This window comes from Scatophagus argus, chromosome 11 (genome assembly GCF_020382885.2).
Source record: "Scatophagus argus isolate fScaArg1 chromosome 11, fScaArg1.pri, whole genome shotgun sequence".
Lineage (NCBI taxonomy): Eukaryota > Metazoa > Chordata > Actinopteri > Scatophagidae > Scatophagus > Scatophagus argus.
The window spans coordinates 7,736,952-7,748,995 of record NC_058503.1 but is presented as its reverse complement, the minus strand read 5'-3'; the positions used below and the strand labels follow the sequence as shown (position 1 = coordinate 7,748,995).

Here is a 12,044-nt window from a genome sequence, read left to right as displayed (position 1 = left end):
AAAAAAAGGGTTTTATGAATTACTAAAAATGTAACGTAAATGTCCACCGTTACATTGCCACCTATCTGCTATATTTTAATTTATGTTGGACTGAACTGATGAAGTTCATTTAACTTCGTCACAGGCTGTTGTTTTCTTAACGCATCTGTACTTTAGCCAATAAAGCACATCACAGTTAGACTCATTCACACTTAAATGAAACGCGGCCCAAACACGCCTCATCTGCGTCAAAACCAAACCTAAGTGACCTAAGTGAAAGCTGCATTTGACCTATAACTTTTTCACGTTGACGAGGCTGTCTGAATCCAGCCCAAGCCTTCCTGCCACAACATGACACGATACAAAATATGACAGGAAACCATCTGGAAAACTCGCGCTGCTCGCGATAATTAAAACCAAAGGCGTTCAAAGCATAGGCAGAAAGCCTGTATGTTTCAAACTGCACAGGCACAAGTGTGTGAGGTGTTAACATAAAAAGTGAGCTTCTTTGTCTGGGTATCGGGTCACCTTGCGTTAGCAGCCTATAAACCAGATGATTTTCTTGCCATAATGTCACACTATGAGTAGAAGGACACGGGGTGAGAGATGTAGGAAACGAGGGAAAATGTCGTATGTTGACATCCCTGCTGCTAAGAATAGTTTGCGCAACAAACAACTCCCGACGGCCGTCCAATCCATCACTGGCAGGCAGACGGGGTGGGGTGGGGGGTGCGCAGCGGTCGGAGCTCCGTTTATAAACCAGACCGCTGGAGCGGAGCCCCGACTCGCACCATTAAACAGAAAACCACCGGGTGTTTTTTAGCGGAACCTCGTCTAGTTCTGTATTTCGGTATCGTGCGCTCGTTGAGGGAGGAGGGGCAATCAAGGACAGAAGGACAGACTGATAAAGAGAGAAGAAAAAAGGCAGAGAAAACAAACTCGCTCCTCCGTCTTTTCCCTCGTTTCCTGTTTCTGACGACGACAATGAGGTGAACTCTCCGTGACCCGTGGTATACCACGCACCAGCACCGCTCATCATTTCCTCCAGGGCTGAGGCCCCACTATTCCCCGAGCAGCGCACTGGTTGCGTGCGTACCGGTAATATGCGTGTGTGTGTCGGGAGGGGGGGTGGTTGTATCAGCACTAGCAGCTTCCTCTCAGTGTACAAGTTGATAAATGACCAATTAGAAACGCAGAGCCACGTTTAACCAACCCAGGACATCAATCATTCACTAACACCTCCTGTGTTTATGATCTGATTGTCGCACCGTCGGCTTTGCAGATCTGCCCGGTAGCAGTGCGACGGGAAACCAGGAATGTGGGTCTTGCTGTATTAACGGGAGTGTAGGCACACTCTCGCGCTTTGTCCCTGGAGCTTTGCCAAGCTCGAAGCGCAGAGCTCCGATCAGCTCTAAAAAAATGCACTGTGACGCAGGATAATCTCCGCAGCGACGGGGGTGGGGTGGGCATAAACATGGATTAAATGCGGGCGCGCACACCATCGCGACGCCGTGTCTGTGTGTGTGTGTGTGTGTGTCTGAAACGAAAGGAATTCCGCACACACTGCCGGAAAACAATATATTAAAAAAAATCAACGGCAACCAACCTTACAAAATGCATAAAGAGCGCGGATCAAAACTACAGCCTGACTACTGAGCACGCACAGCCTCAGGGCCACAGTCGGCAGCGTCAACACCCTGCATCATAAAGGGAGACAGCGCGGAGAACAGAACACGTGCCCAATTTTAATTGATATTGATTATTAGGCTGACGTGAGCCAAATGGTCCAATTGATCATCTAAATGTAGACTCGAGAGTGCGATGTACGGAAAGTTGACAAACTGTTTGTCACTGATACAACAGTAAGGGTAGAACCGAGACAGTGGAGATAAACGCTACGGAGACACACGGAGAGAGCGCTGCTGCTGCTGCTGCTGCTGCTGCTGGAGCGCAGAGCTGCAAAGAGCCAGCGGCGTCTCTTCAGCTGTCACATTATTAGCGACCGAGCTGTAAACAAGGGGCCCCTGCGTCCTCCTGGGCCGCTGCACAGACGCATGCAAGTCGGTGCACGGTTCAGTCCCCCTCCTCAGCAGCACGGCCGTCAACAACGGCGACATTGTGAGGCCCCCCGTGCTGTCACTAGGGCCCGGGCGGCGGCTGCTGAACTGGCTCTATTCATCCTGGGCCAAATGGGGACTAAATGGGCCTTTATGCCACCAAAGGACCCGATTGTAATCGGGATGCGCATGCATGAGTCGGCCCGCATTTACCGGAGGTTTCTTGACTTTCCTTTGAAATGCTGGCGTTGCTTTCATGTGTTGGATGTCTCTAATGAAAGCACATGACCCTCACCAAACGCGCGCGCGCGCACACACACGGCCCCATCCGCCACATAGGATAAATAGTCTGTTTAAGCGGAGGCTTAATTACTGGTGGCGTGTGAAGACGTAAATTAGGCTAAACGAATGCCAGTTTAAACAGGTGCTGAATCAGTGTGAGGTAAACCTTGCGTCCACGCATTTGGTTAGCCTAGATTTTAAAAAGGTCACACGTGCTAAATGGTAATTCTGTGACCTACATCCTTTAAGTTAAAAATACGGATTAATTCTTTACCGAACTTTAGGTGTTTGCTCGGTGCTACAGAGCCTAGTGTTTATCCCCAACTTGAGGTCAAAAGCTTTACAGCCGACATGAAGTCAGTGTTGAGCCATCCAAACGGCAGACACACATTCCTGCTTTGGAGACGGTTGGTGTTATAAACTCTTATTGCCATCACCCTGCTGCGCTGCCAAGCTTCTGTGGGATTTCGTCAGATAGATGGCTGCCCGAGGCACCGACATCTAAAAACAAATGAGGAGGCCTGATCAAGACTGAGCCTGCAGAGAGTCAGAGGAGGGAGGCGAGGTGTGCCATCATTACTCGGCCGTTAAATCAATCTTCCGATAGGCCAGACAGAGGTCAAAACTAAATATAATCCGAGTGGGGTGTAGGTATGACGGTCCCGCACGTCAACACACCAAACCAGTGAATCCAACATTGACAGAGAAAACGTATTTTATATAGAAGAGAAACTTAATATGGAAGAGTTGAGTGGACATAATCATCACTTTATTTACAGTCACTGGTTTTAATATGTCAGGCAGTTGCTGGAGAAGAGAATAACGTGAGCTGAGGTGCTCGTGGTGCGTCTGAGCCGACGAAACAGGACTGGAGACCGACACATCTCTGCGGGGAAGTGATCCCTGCGCTCCAGACCTCGACGAAACAAAAAGCTTTGTGGAGCGCTGAGAGAGGAGGGGGGAGGAGGAGGAGGAGGAGGAGGAGGAGGGAGGGAAGGAGTGGGGAGGAGGGCGGCTCTCCCGTTTCATCGCGAGGTCCCGGGAGGCCAGCACGGAGCATAGCTTCAATCAAACCGTGACGTCTCCTCCGGGAGCTGCGCAGCGCCTGGAAAACCGATCTCTCCTCGGCTCTCTGCCGTGCCTCCGCTTTTGTTCACACGCACCTCGCCTCAGCAGCGAGCGCAGCGCCGGCAGCCACGACACTGTTGTTTTTTTTTAATCCAAGCGTGAGTGAGAACAAAAAACAAGCGAGACAACAAGCCAGACCTCGCAGCTCCGGCTGGATATAAAACAGAACACGGGCTTTTCTTTTGACGAACTGGACCCATTTCCACGCCTATTGTCCAACATGTTAAAGGAGGTTTGGCGGGTAAAAGTGCCCCCGTGATTTTATTGACACGCTCTCTATCTGTGCGTAATATTCCTCCCACGTGGTCCCTATTGATCGGAAAAGCGGACAAACAGCAGACTAATGGGTTTAAAATGGAGGTGGCGAGCTTGTCCCTTTACACGCAGCAGATCTCCTCCTCAGACACCCCACGGAGCACCACGCTGACACATCACACTGTCACAAATCACTCAGCATGACAATAAACCCCAGCAGGCACGGGGCTTGTGCTGCTTTCAGGTGCACCTTCACCCCTAACCATGCACACCATTGAATGTCTCCATATAATGTTGATACGTTGAGATTCTAAGATGTAAAAAAAAAAAAGAAAAGAAAAGAAAAGAAAAAAGAAAAAGCCCACGTCTGTCCACATATTAAGCCTCCACCACTACAGACTGAGAACACAGCAGCCTATATTGTTGATTTGGACTGTGACTAATCTATACATGGCGAGACAGAGGGGAAAGTGAAACCTGTGAAGCCATCTCTGCATATTTCTGATCAAAAGACATTTAACAGTAACTGAGATGAGCGTCAACTGAAAAGCGGATTGTGTCTGGCGGTGGCGGGGGGGCACCCTGTGACAACTAATGGGCCTGAGCAACAGAACACTATTTTTTCGCACGTAAAGAGAGAGAGAACAAAAAAATCAGCATGTCAATCTCTGGTAAGCAGCCCTCCCCCTCTCTGTTCCAACACCTGGAAAACAGCTCAGCCCCACACTGACATCACAGCGCACAGTGGAAAAATGATGCGCAAAACAGTCCGACGGGGTACACTATAAATAAACTCGGCCCACACAAAATGTGAAGTATTTGTTTTATGCTTCTACAACATGCACCACTCGGGGAACAGGCTCCATTACCAAAAGATAAGACATAGCAGCTTGAAAAAGCAGCCGAGTCGTGGGGACATTGCTGCTGCAAAGTTTGCGTGTGACTGAGAAAGAGGCCGAGGACAGACGAAGAGGTTTTGGAAGGCGACACGCTATTCTGATAGTAGAGCTACAAAATGGATGGCCTCCACTTGTGTTTTTAATGATGAAGTCATAGGGCACAACCCAAGAAACGCACAGATGTCAAAGTAAAGTCGTGTCTTTTTACAGCCTTAAAAAAATGTCACATTATTACCAAAACTCTCACTGAATTTCAACTAAAAACAAAGTAAACTCGAGTGAGGAAAGGAAACAATCTGTCACAACAGCACGACAGCGTGTTATTTGGACAGTTTGGTCAATTGGCAGCCACGTGGTCTTATGGATTATTGATCCACAGCCTGTGATATACATATATATATATATATATATATTTATTTTTTTTAATGACACTGTTTTGTTTGTTTTCGCTAAAAAAAAAAACGGATGAACTTTAACTTGTATGACAAGAATCCTTTATCTTGCCACATCAGAGGCCAAGTCTCATTTACATACAATTTAACTGTAATTCTCCACCCCCCATCCCCCACCCGCTCGCAAAGTGCCCTCCGCCCCCCTCGCCAGTTAACCCCCCCGCTCTGCGCCCTCGAAAGGTCCCAACACGGTGTCCTGCTCTCCCATCTCACACTCTTGCGCTATGAGCGATTCTCCACAGCACATCCACATCCTGCGCGGATTGGCTGTCGGACCTGAAGTGATCTTTTAGTAGCTGCTTCCCTCACTAAGCTCGTCAATGAGCTGGAGCCAGCCAATATGAGGCACATCGATCGTCCTAAGAGAGCGTCCCCTAATTAGTGTCTGTGTGGCTCCAGGACAGGCAAGCAACCGCGGCGACACGGGAGGAAAAACTCCCGCGATGCGCCGCTCTCCTGCGCTGGAGAGTGTCGTCCTGACAAAGTTATGTTGAGAAAAACGTCTCAGGTTAAATGCTGATTTGCTGGTCGTTAAAATGCTGGCTGCGTAGCCCGCAGAGGAGCTTTACAGGAATCGTTAGGAAAGACGATTAAGTTTGGAACGCATCCAGCACGCTTTGCAGCTTATTTCATTTAAACAGCAACTTTATAAGAAGTGGTTCGTGCTGATCGCTGCCGCCTACGACAGTGCAAAGGAGGGGGGGGGGGGGCATGACGATGGGAGAAACAAGAAATATTGTTTTATAGATGATAACAGCAGGGTAGGAATTAGGGGATTAAATTACAGGCGGGTTGCTAAGTGTGTTTTTTTTAATTCGTAAAAGCTCACCGAGCTATTGAAGCATGAAAGAAATCATAAGTGGCACCTTTAAAAACTATTAATATTATCACAGAGTCTGGGGTGGCACTTTCTCTCGGTAAGAAAGCAGCGCGTATCGCAGCTGCGGGGAGGGGGCATCCTCAGTGCGCAATCCCCCCGCAATGAAAAGACTAGGCTCATAGCAATGCGCGAAAGAGTGGAGGACAAAGTCATATCGGAGAACACCTGCAAGACAAGAAGAGAAAGTGTGTGTGTGTGTGTGTGTGTGTGTGTGTGTGGCGCGGTGCCAGAGCGGTTTCCATCAACTGGACAGGAAGGTGAGCGCCCCACCACCACCCCTCCTCCCAGCACTACCTTTGGGACTGATGAGACGACTGATCAACGTCCACTCTGTCCAAACAAAGTCCCCCACACCCCCCCCACGAGCACACACTCAGCTGTCACACCAACACACACACCGCGGGGATGCCCTCCAACTGAACTGAACCGTGTATAAGGCAGGGCGAGGCTGAATTCCGTAACCTTGTTTAGCGCAGAAGCTCCGTGTGCGCGCACGCACACGCGTACATACACACTCCCATCCTCGCCCCACAGGCACTCACACACTTCGTCACTCAGCAGAGTGCGAAAAGCCTGAATATTCAGCATAGAGGACGGCGCCACTTTCAAGTCCGCTAATCTCTGGGACGTCCTTTTCACCTTGTAAAAAAGGCCAAGCTCACGGTCGGATCATTATATGTGTGTGCGCGCGTGTGTGTGTGTGTTATTTATCAACCACATGCCACTGCCCCGCCGAAAAGCACAAAGACCACCCTATGCGCTATTCTTAGAAGTGGCCGATCCGCTCCCAGTCTCTGCGCACAAACACCGGGCAATCGCGTTTAGATTCAACTCCACAAGGAGACTGCCTTTGATCTAAAAACACACGAACTGAAAAACCCAGCGTCCTTTAAAAGCATCTCTACTGTTTGAGCGGTGTTCAAACAGAGCGCTGTGCGTTTTTTGTCCTCATACAGGAGATTTCACATCAAAGACACATGCGAAAGAAATGACGTTTTGATTTGCCATTGATTGCCTCACCTGGTTAATTGGTGCCTGTTCCAGCCGTCGTCAGTGCTCCTCAACTCACGCCTTTTTCCTGTTTTTCCCAAGTTAACGAGGAGGACAGCGATCCGTGCGTACGTAGACTAGCCCGGTTACGGTCCTGTCTGCTGGAGACAGACAATCCCGGCCAAAGAAAAAAAAGCAACCAAAAGTGTCTAACAGGTTATCCACTTGTCACAAAACAAAACAAGTCTTACTTCTAAAGCTCTGGGTCCTTATTCTATTGTCTACAGACAACTCTCATCCATTACCCTATATTTCAAGCGGACTTTTTGCTGCTGCAAATGTCACTTGGGTAGCCATAAACCAACAAAAAGATCCTGCGCGGAGGAAAAACAAAAGCCAGGATGTAAAGAAATCCACAAAAAAAGCTTCTTTAAGTCGAAGAGCTAATGCTGCCCGGGCCCCAAAGGATACAGGTGGCGAGGTCGGCGGACTCGCGGAGAAATTAATTCAGCTCGACCGTACCTCGCAGCAGCGCCATGTTGGGTTTCAGCGGAGCACGCCGTCCTCGGAAAAAGCCCCTTTCTCCCGCTCTCCGTCACGATATGTCCTCTCCGACACCAGAATCCGTGTCTCAAAGGGTTTGCTGAAGGTTATTCCGTATAGCTTTCCGTCCCGCGTTTTCTTCGAGGAGCGTAGAGAAGACCCCGGTCCGCACCGAGGACGCACGGAGCTGTACGGGGAGTGCCGCACAGAATGGATGAACGCTGCCGAGACCGAGCGACTCGCTCCACTCCCACTCGCGCAGACTCTACCCAGAAGGCCAGTCGGGAGACCGCAATTACCATAAGCCTCCAGCGCACGGCACTGGCTGCGCGCGCACGCACACACAGAGAGACACACACACATGGCGAAGCACACACACATTCAGGCTCCGCTGAAACTCCAAAACAGGAATGGACGAGGTTTTACCAGCGGAAACAAGGCAGAAAATAAAATAGAAGCATCAATACTAATAATACAGACAATGAAGGAAACGTTTAAAAGGTTTTGCAAAATAACGTAGATAAGACAAAAATTATGTTTGACGAAAGGGAAAATACACAAATTAAACCCAGTTAAGTTATGTTGATAGAGAGAGACAAAGAAACACACAGTGTTTTGTATTATAGGCATATACATAAAGTATCTGTAGGAGGACGGCCAGGATGTATAATGTGACCAACTGGATGTCCATCTTATTAACGCTGGTGACAGTTTAAGACATTTTAAAAATATTGCTCATGTTTTGTATACAGAATTTATGGACAGCGAGGAAATTAAATTAAGTGTCAGTTTAGTTTTTTCCAGACCAACAGATGAGGTAAATCTGTGAGGCACGAGGCAATGGGGGGGGGGGGGGGGGGGGGGGGGCAGAGAGGGGGGGTAAGGAGGGGGGGAGGCAGCTCAAGGCTGGGGCACATCTGTTAAGGCTCCCATGTCAAGTGAAGGAGGAGAAGGCTATGAATATCAAGCCTGAGGTGTGTGTGCATCATGTGCCTGCATGTGTGCATGCGTGCATGTGGGAGAGAGAGAGAAAGAGAGAGAGAGAGAAAGAGAGAGAGAGAGAGAAAAGCCAGCAGACAGACACACAGAAGCAGAGTAGGAGTAGGAAGAAGAGGGGGAAATGGAAGGTCTGGCTGCATTTGCCACAGCTGTCTTAAAGTAGGAGTTAAACCAGACGGTCTCTCTCTCTCTCACACACACACACACACACACACACCAAGCACTCACACATGGACGCGTTAAAAAGAGTTCATCTTCAAGGGCGAATTGTCCAACATTTTGGAGACAGAGGCATGAAGAAAGAGTGCAGAGAGAAGAGGAAGAGGGTCTGTGAGATGAAAAGAAATGGCAGAAGGGTGGGTGTATTCATGCATGGCGCACAACAAAAACTCTGCTTTCTCTCTCTGGACAAAACTCCTGAATCAGTTTCTGCAACATGCATTATTTAAAAAAAAACTTTCTTCAAACCTTAATAAATTCAGGCTAGATTTCCAGGCATATTTGCTCCCATGAGCCTCACCCTCTACCTCTCATACGTGAGAGGTGCTACTATGCCACAGCCACTAAGCCACAAGGCAACCGAGCCCCCGTCCGCAGTAAGCTGGCTACATGTGAAAACCCTGTTTACGTGTGAAAAGGACACGCATCCACAGCAGCACTCTCTGCTAAACACCATCCACAATAACATGCCAAATCACACGAGAAAGCGGTTAGATCTCTTCTTCCTTTCTTTTTTTGTCCAACAGCCAACAAGCAGTGGGACCGACTGAGCCCTGGCTGCTCTGCTGAGTCCCAGCTGGTTCAAGCTCCGCTCAGCTCTCTGCTCTTTAAGATCTGCCGGGTTTTAATTCAAACTCACTATTTAATTGTTCTTATTCACGTACTCCTGTTTATTTCAGACAACAGAGCATGAAATACTGAGTTATCAGCTGGTTTGACATTTGGGTTAAAGTCAACAAAAAGTTTCCCTTCTTGATTTTACTGCTGCTCAGTCCTGACCCATCCTGAGGTTGTTGTTCTTCAAAAGCTGTGCTTTCATTGTTCACACCAAAAGGCCAGCACTTTCAGATTCGTCTGGAGTTTTCAGAAAGCTCAGTTTAAAAGAGGGGAAAAAAGCTTAATAAGTACAGAGGGTCCAAACTGAGAGAAAAGGATGCTTTGTCAAATATTCAACAATCTTGTCTGACAGTGACACACGTCGTTCAGTGGACTATTAGGTTACAAGATGGTGACAGTGGCATCCTTGACACTAGCAGAAACCTTCTGCCACATCTAATTTCGCATAAACATATTGTGATATGCTGCAGTTTGGTTTATTTCCACTCCACTGTAATGGATATGAATCCTTAAGGCAGCAGTTTACTAATGAAATACAATTCAGAGCAGCCATCGAGTGCCTCAGAGCATATTAAGTTTTAGTTTCAGTCGTTCATGTCAAACAACCTCAGCAAGCTGAGATGCCAAACTGTTCATTCTTTAGAAGCTGACCACAAGAAGAGAAGTCAACAATGGGCACATGAAGGGAGAAAAAGCAACAAAACCAAGTTCCAGTTTCTAATGTGGCCACACAATGGCAGCCGGCATGTGACAAGCTGCACTCACCCGACCAGCGTACCCGCACTCTGTGCAGTGACAGCAGCTCTGCGTTTGCTTCTGCTAACATGTCCTATTGTCTGTAGAAACATGACAACACACATTTCCCCAGGAAGCATAACACCATCTTTAGCCTTGGCCAAGTTGGCAACGTTTACCACGTTACACCATATGTCCCATTTGCTTCCTCTGCCCACATTTGTGCAGGTAAGATCCAGTCTGGAATCCCTTCTGCCCCCCCTCCCCCCAAAAGCCCTCACAGTCTGCATTGTTGGTGTAAATACAGGGCGGGTCTGATGTGCCCCTTTCAGAGCTGTCAGCAAGGAGGTTTTCAAACACACCCTGGTCCAAATCCGATTCTGGTTACCAAGTAGTCAATCAGAAGGATAGTTCAGAAATGCTGAAACTCCTATAATACTGAAGTCTTACGCAGTCGACGTCATACACGACTACTAATCGCGTTAAAAGGTCGGGTGGGTGAAATCACTGCACACAGCACCGGGTCTGACTCAGAAGGCAAACGGCTCCCTCCATCACTCGCTGGAAAACTGGATTAGGATGAATATTGCTTTGAGGAACCGCAGGGCAAACTGAGTTTCTGACGCTCAACACAAAAACACACAGGGGGAGAAAACACCTTTGCCGAGAGTCTGCGGGAGACACAAAAACACGGCTGGAGAGTGGGCGCAGGCCTTTTTATGGCTGCACTTTTACGACTGTGTGTGAACTTTGCGGTTTGAGAAGTCAGCCTGAGAACAGCATGTGCCTTTGAAAACGCTCGTGTTGGCTAATGGTGACGAAAGAAGCGTTCAGATCTGTGATCCCGTCCTCTAACTGTCATTTTGCGTCTTTGTCAGGGGGTTCGTGTGTGCGTCGTATAAACCAAAACACACATGCGTGCGACTCGGTGTGGAAGGAGCCGCGCTCTGGGAGGCCACGGTGATTCAGCCATCTGCTGTTGCAATCAGACACTGAAGCGGTGGCCTGACAAACACACACACACACACGCTCACACACGCGCTCACGTAGTCGTGGCAAGTTCAAACGTGCGCACGAACACCTTCAGCACACGTTTAGCCAGATATATACATGCGAGTGCTGTCCTCGATGCACACACACACACACACACACACACGCAGCGCTGACACATTTCGAAAGGGCTGACTGCCAATAAAAGCCAGCACGACGTTGCATTCAGACACGCGCGCGCGCACTCTCAGTCGGCAGGCTCAGATTGCAGGAAGCTCTTTGCACGCAGCTCAGTCCACAGCAGCCGGTCCTAATCAGCACAATCCACCTGCAGATCGTTATGGATCGCTTACTGCAACTCACACAGTCACAAACACACACGCCCGCACTCGCACGGAAACTCGCCTGGACGCTCACTAGCACGCACCGGCTCGGACAATCAATAGATCCATACTTGAACACGCGGTCCGCACTCACGATGCCGATCTTTGTTCGTGTTAGTGTGAGCATCACAGTGCATAACGTTGCAGTAATATGTTTATGGGGACTCGTTGTGTATTTATTCATGAAGTCAACGGCGCCGTTATGGTGGTCGTATGATTTGGTTTCAATCAGTTTCCTAATCTGAAATCAATTTCCAAAGCGCTAAGGTTCACGTAAGGACTTGGGAATGTTCTGATACAGGCTGCTGAAATATCAACACAGCACCATTTTCTCCCTCTGTTACACACACACACAAACTCACACGCACGCACGTTCATACACCCCCACCGGTGTTGTAGGGCTAACCGGTTCCCCACAGGCGCGCCACGCTGCTTTAGCGCGGCCTCACCGGGGATAATTACAGCCTGGCGCGGCAGGGCGAGCGTGGCTCCGAGCCAAACACTGCTGCTGCTGCTGCTGCTGCTGCCGCCGCCGCTGAGAGGAAGAGGGAGAGAGATTATTGGAGCAGCGAGAGACACGGACCTATAGATTAAGCCCTAATCAATAGGCTGCTAAATTCATCGATGCAATCAAT

General features: G+C 48.9%; 1 protein-coding gene across 2 annotated transcripts in view; it reads right to left on the bottom strand.

Annotated features, from left to right (window-relative positions):
• bcor (BCL6 corepressor) overlaps nt 1–7,765 on the bottom strand; it is a 32,548-nt gene extending 24,783 nt beyond the window's left edge. For both annotated transcript variants that reach the window (XM_046403806.1, XM_046403807.1), the window contains exon 1: nt 6,953–7,765. The gene's annotated coding sequence lies outside the window, so the exon portion shown is untranslated. The remainder of the gene's footprint in view (nt 1–6,952) is intronic.
• Between the last annotated feature and the right edge of the window lie 4,279 nt (nt 7,766–12,044).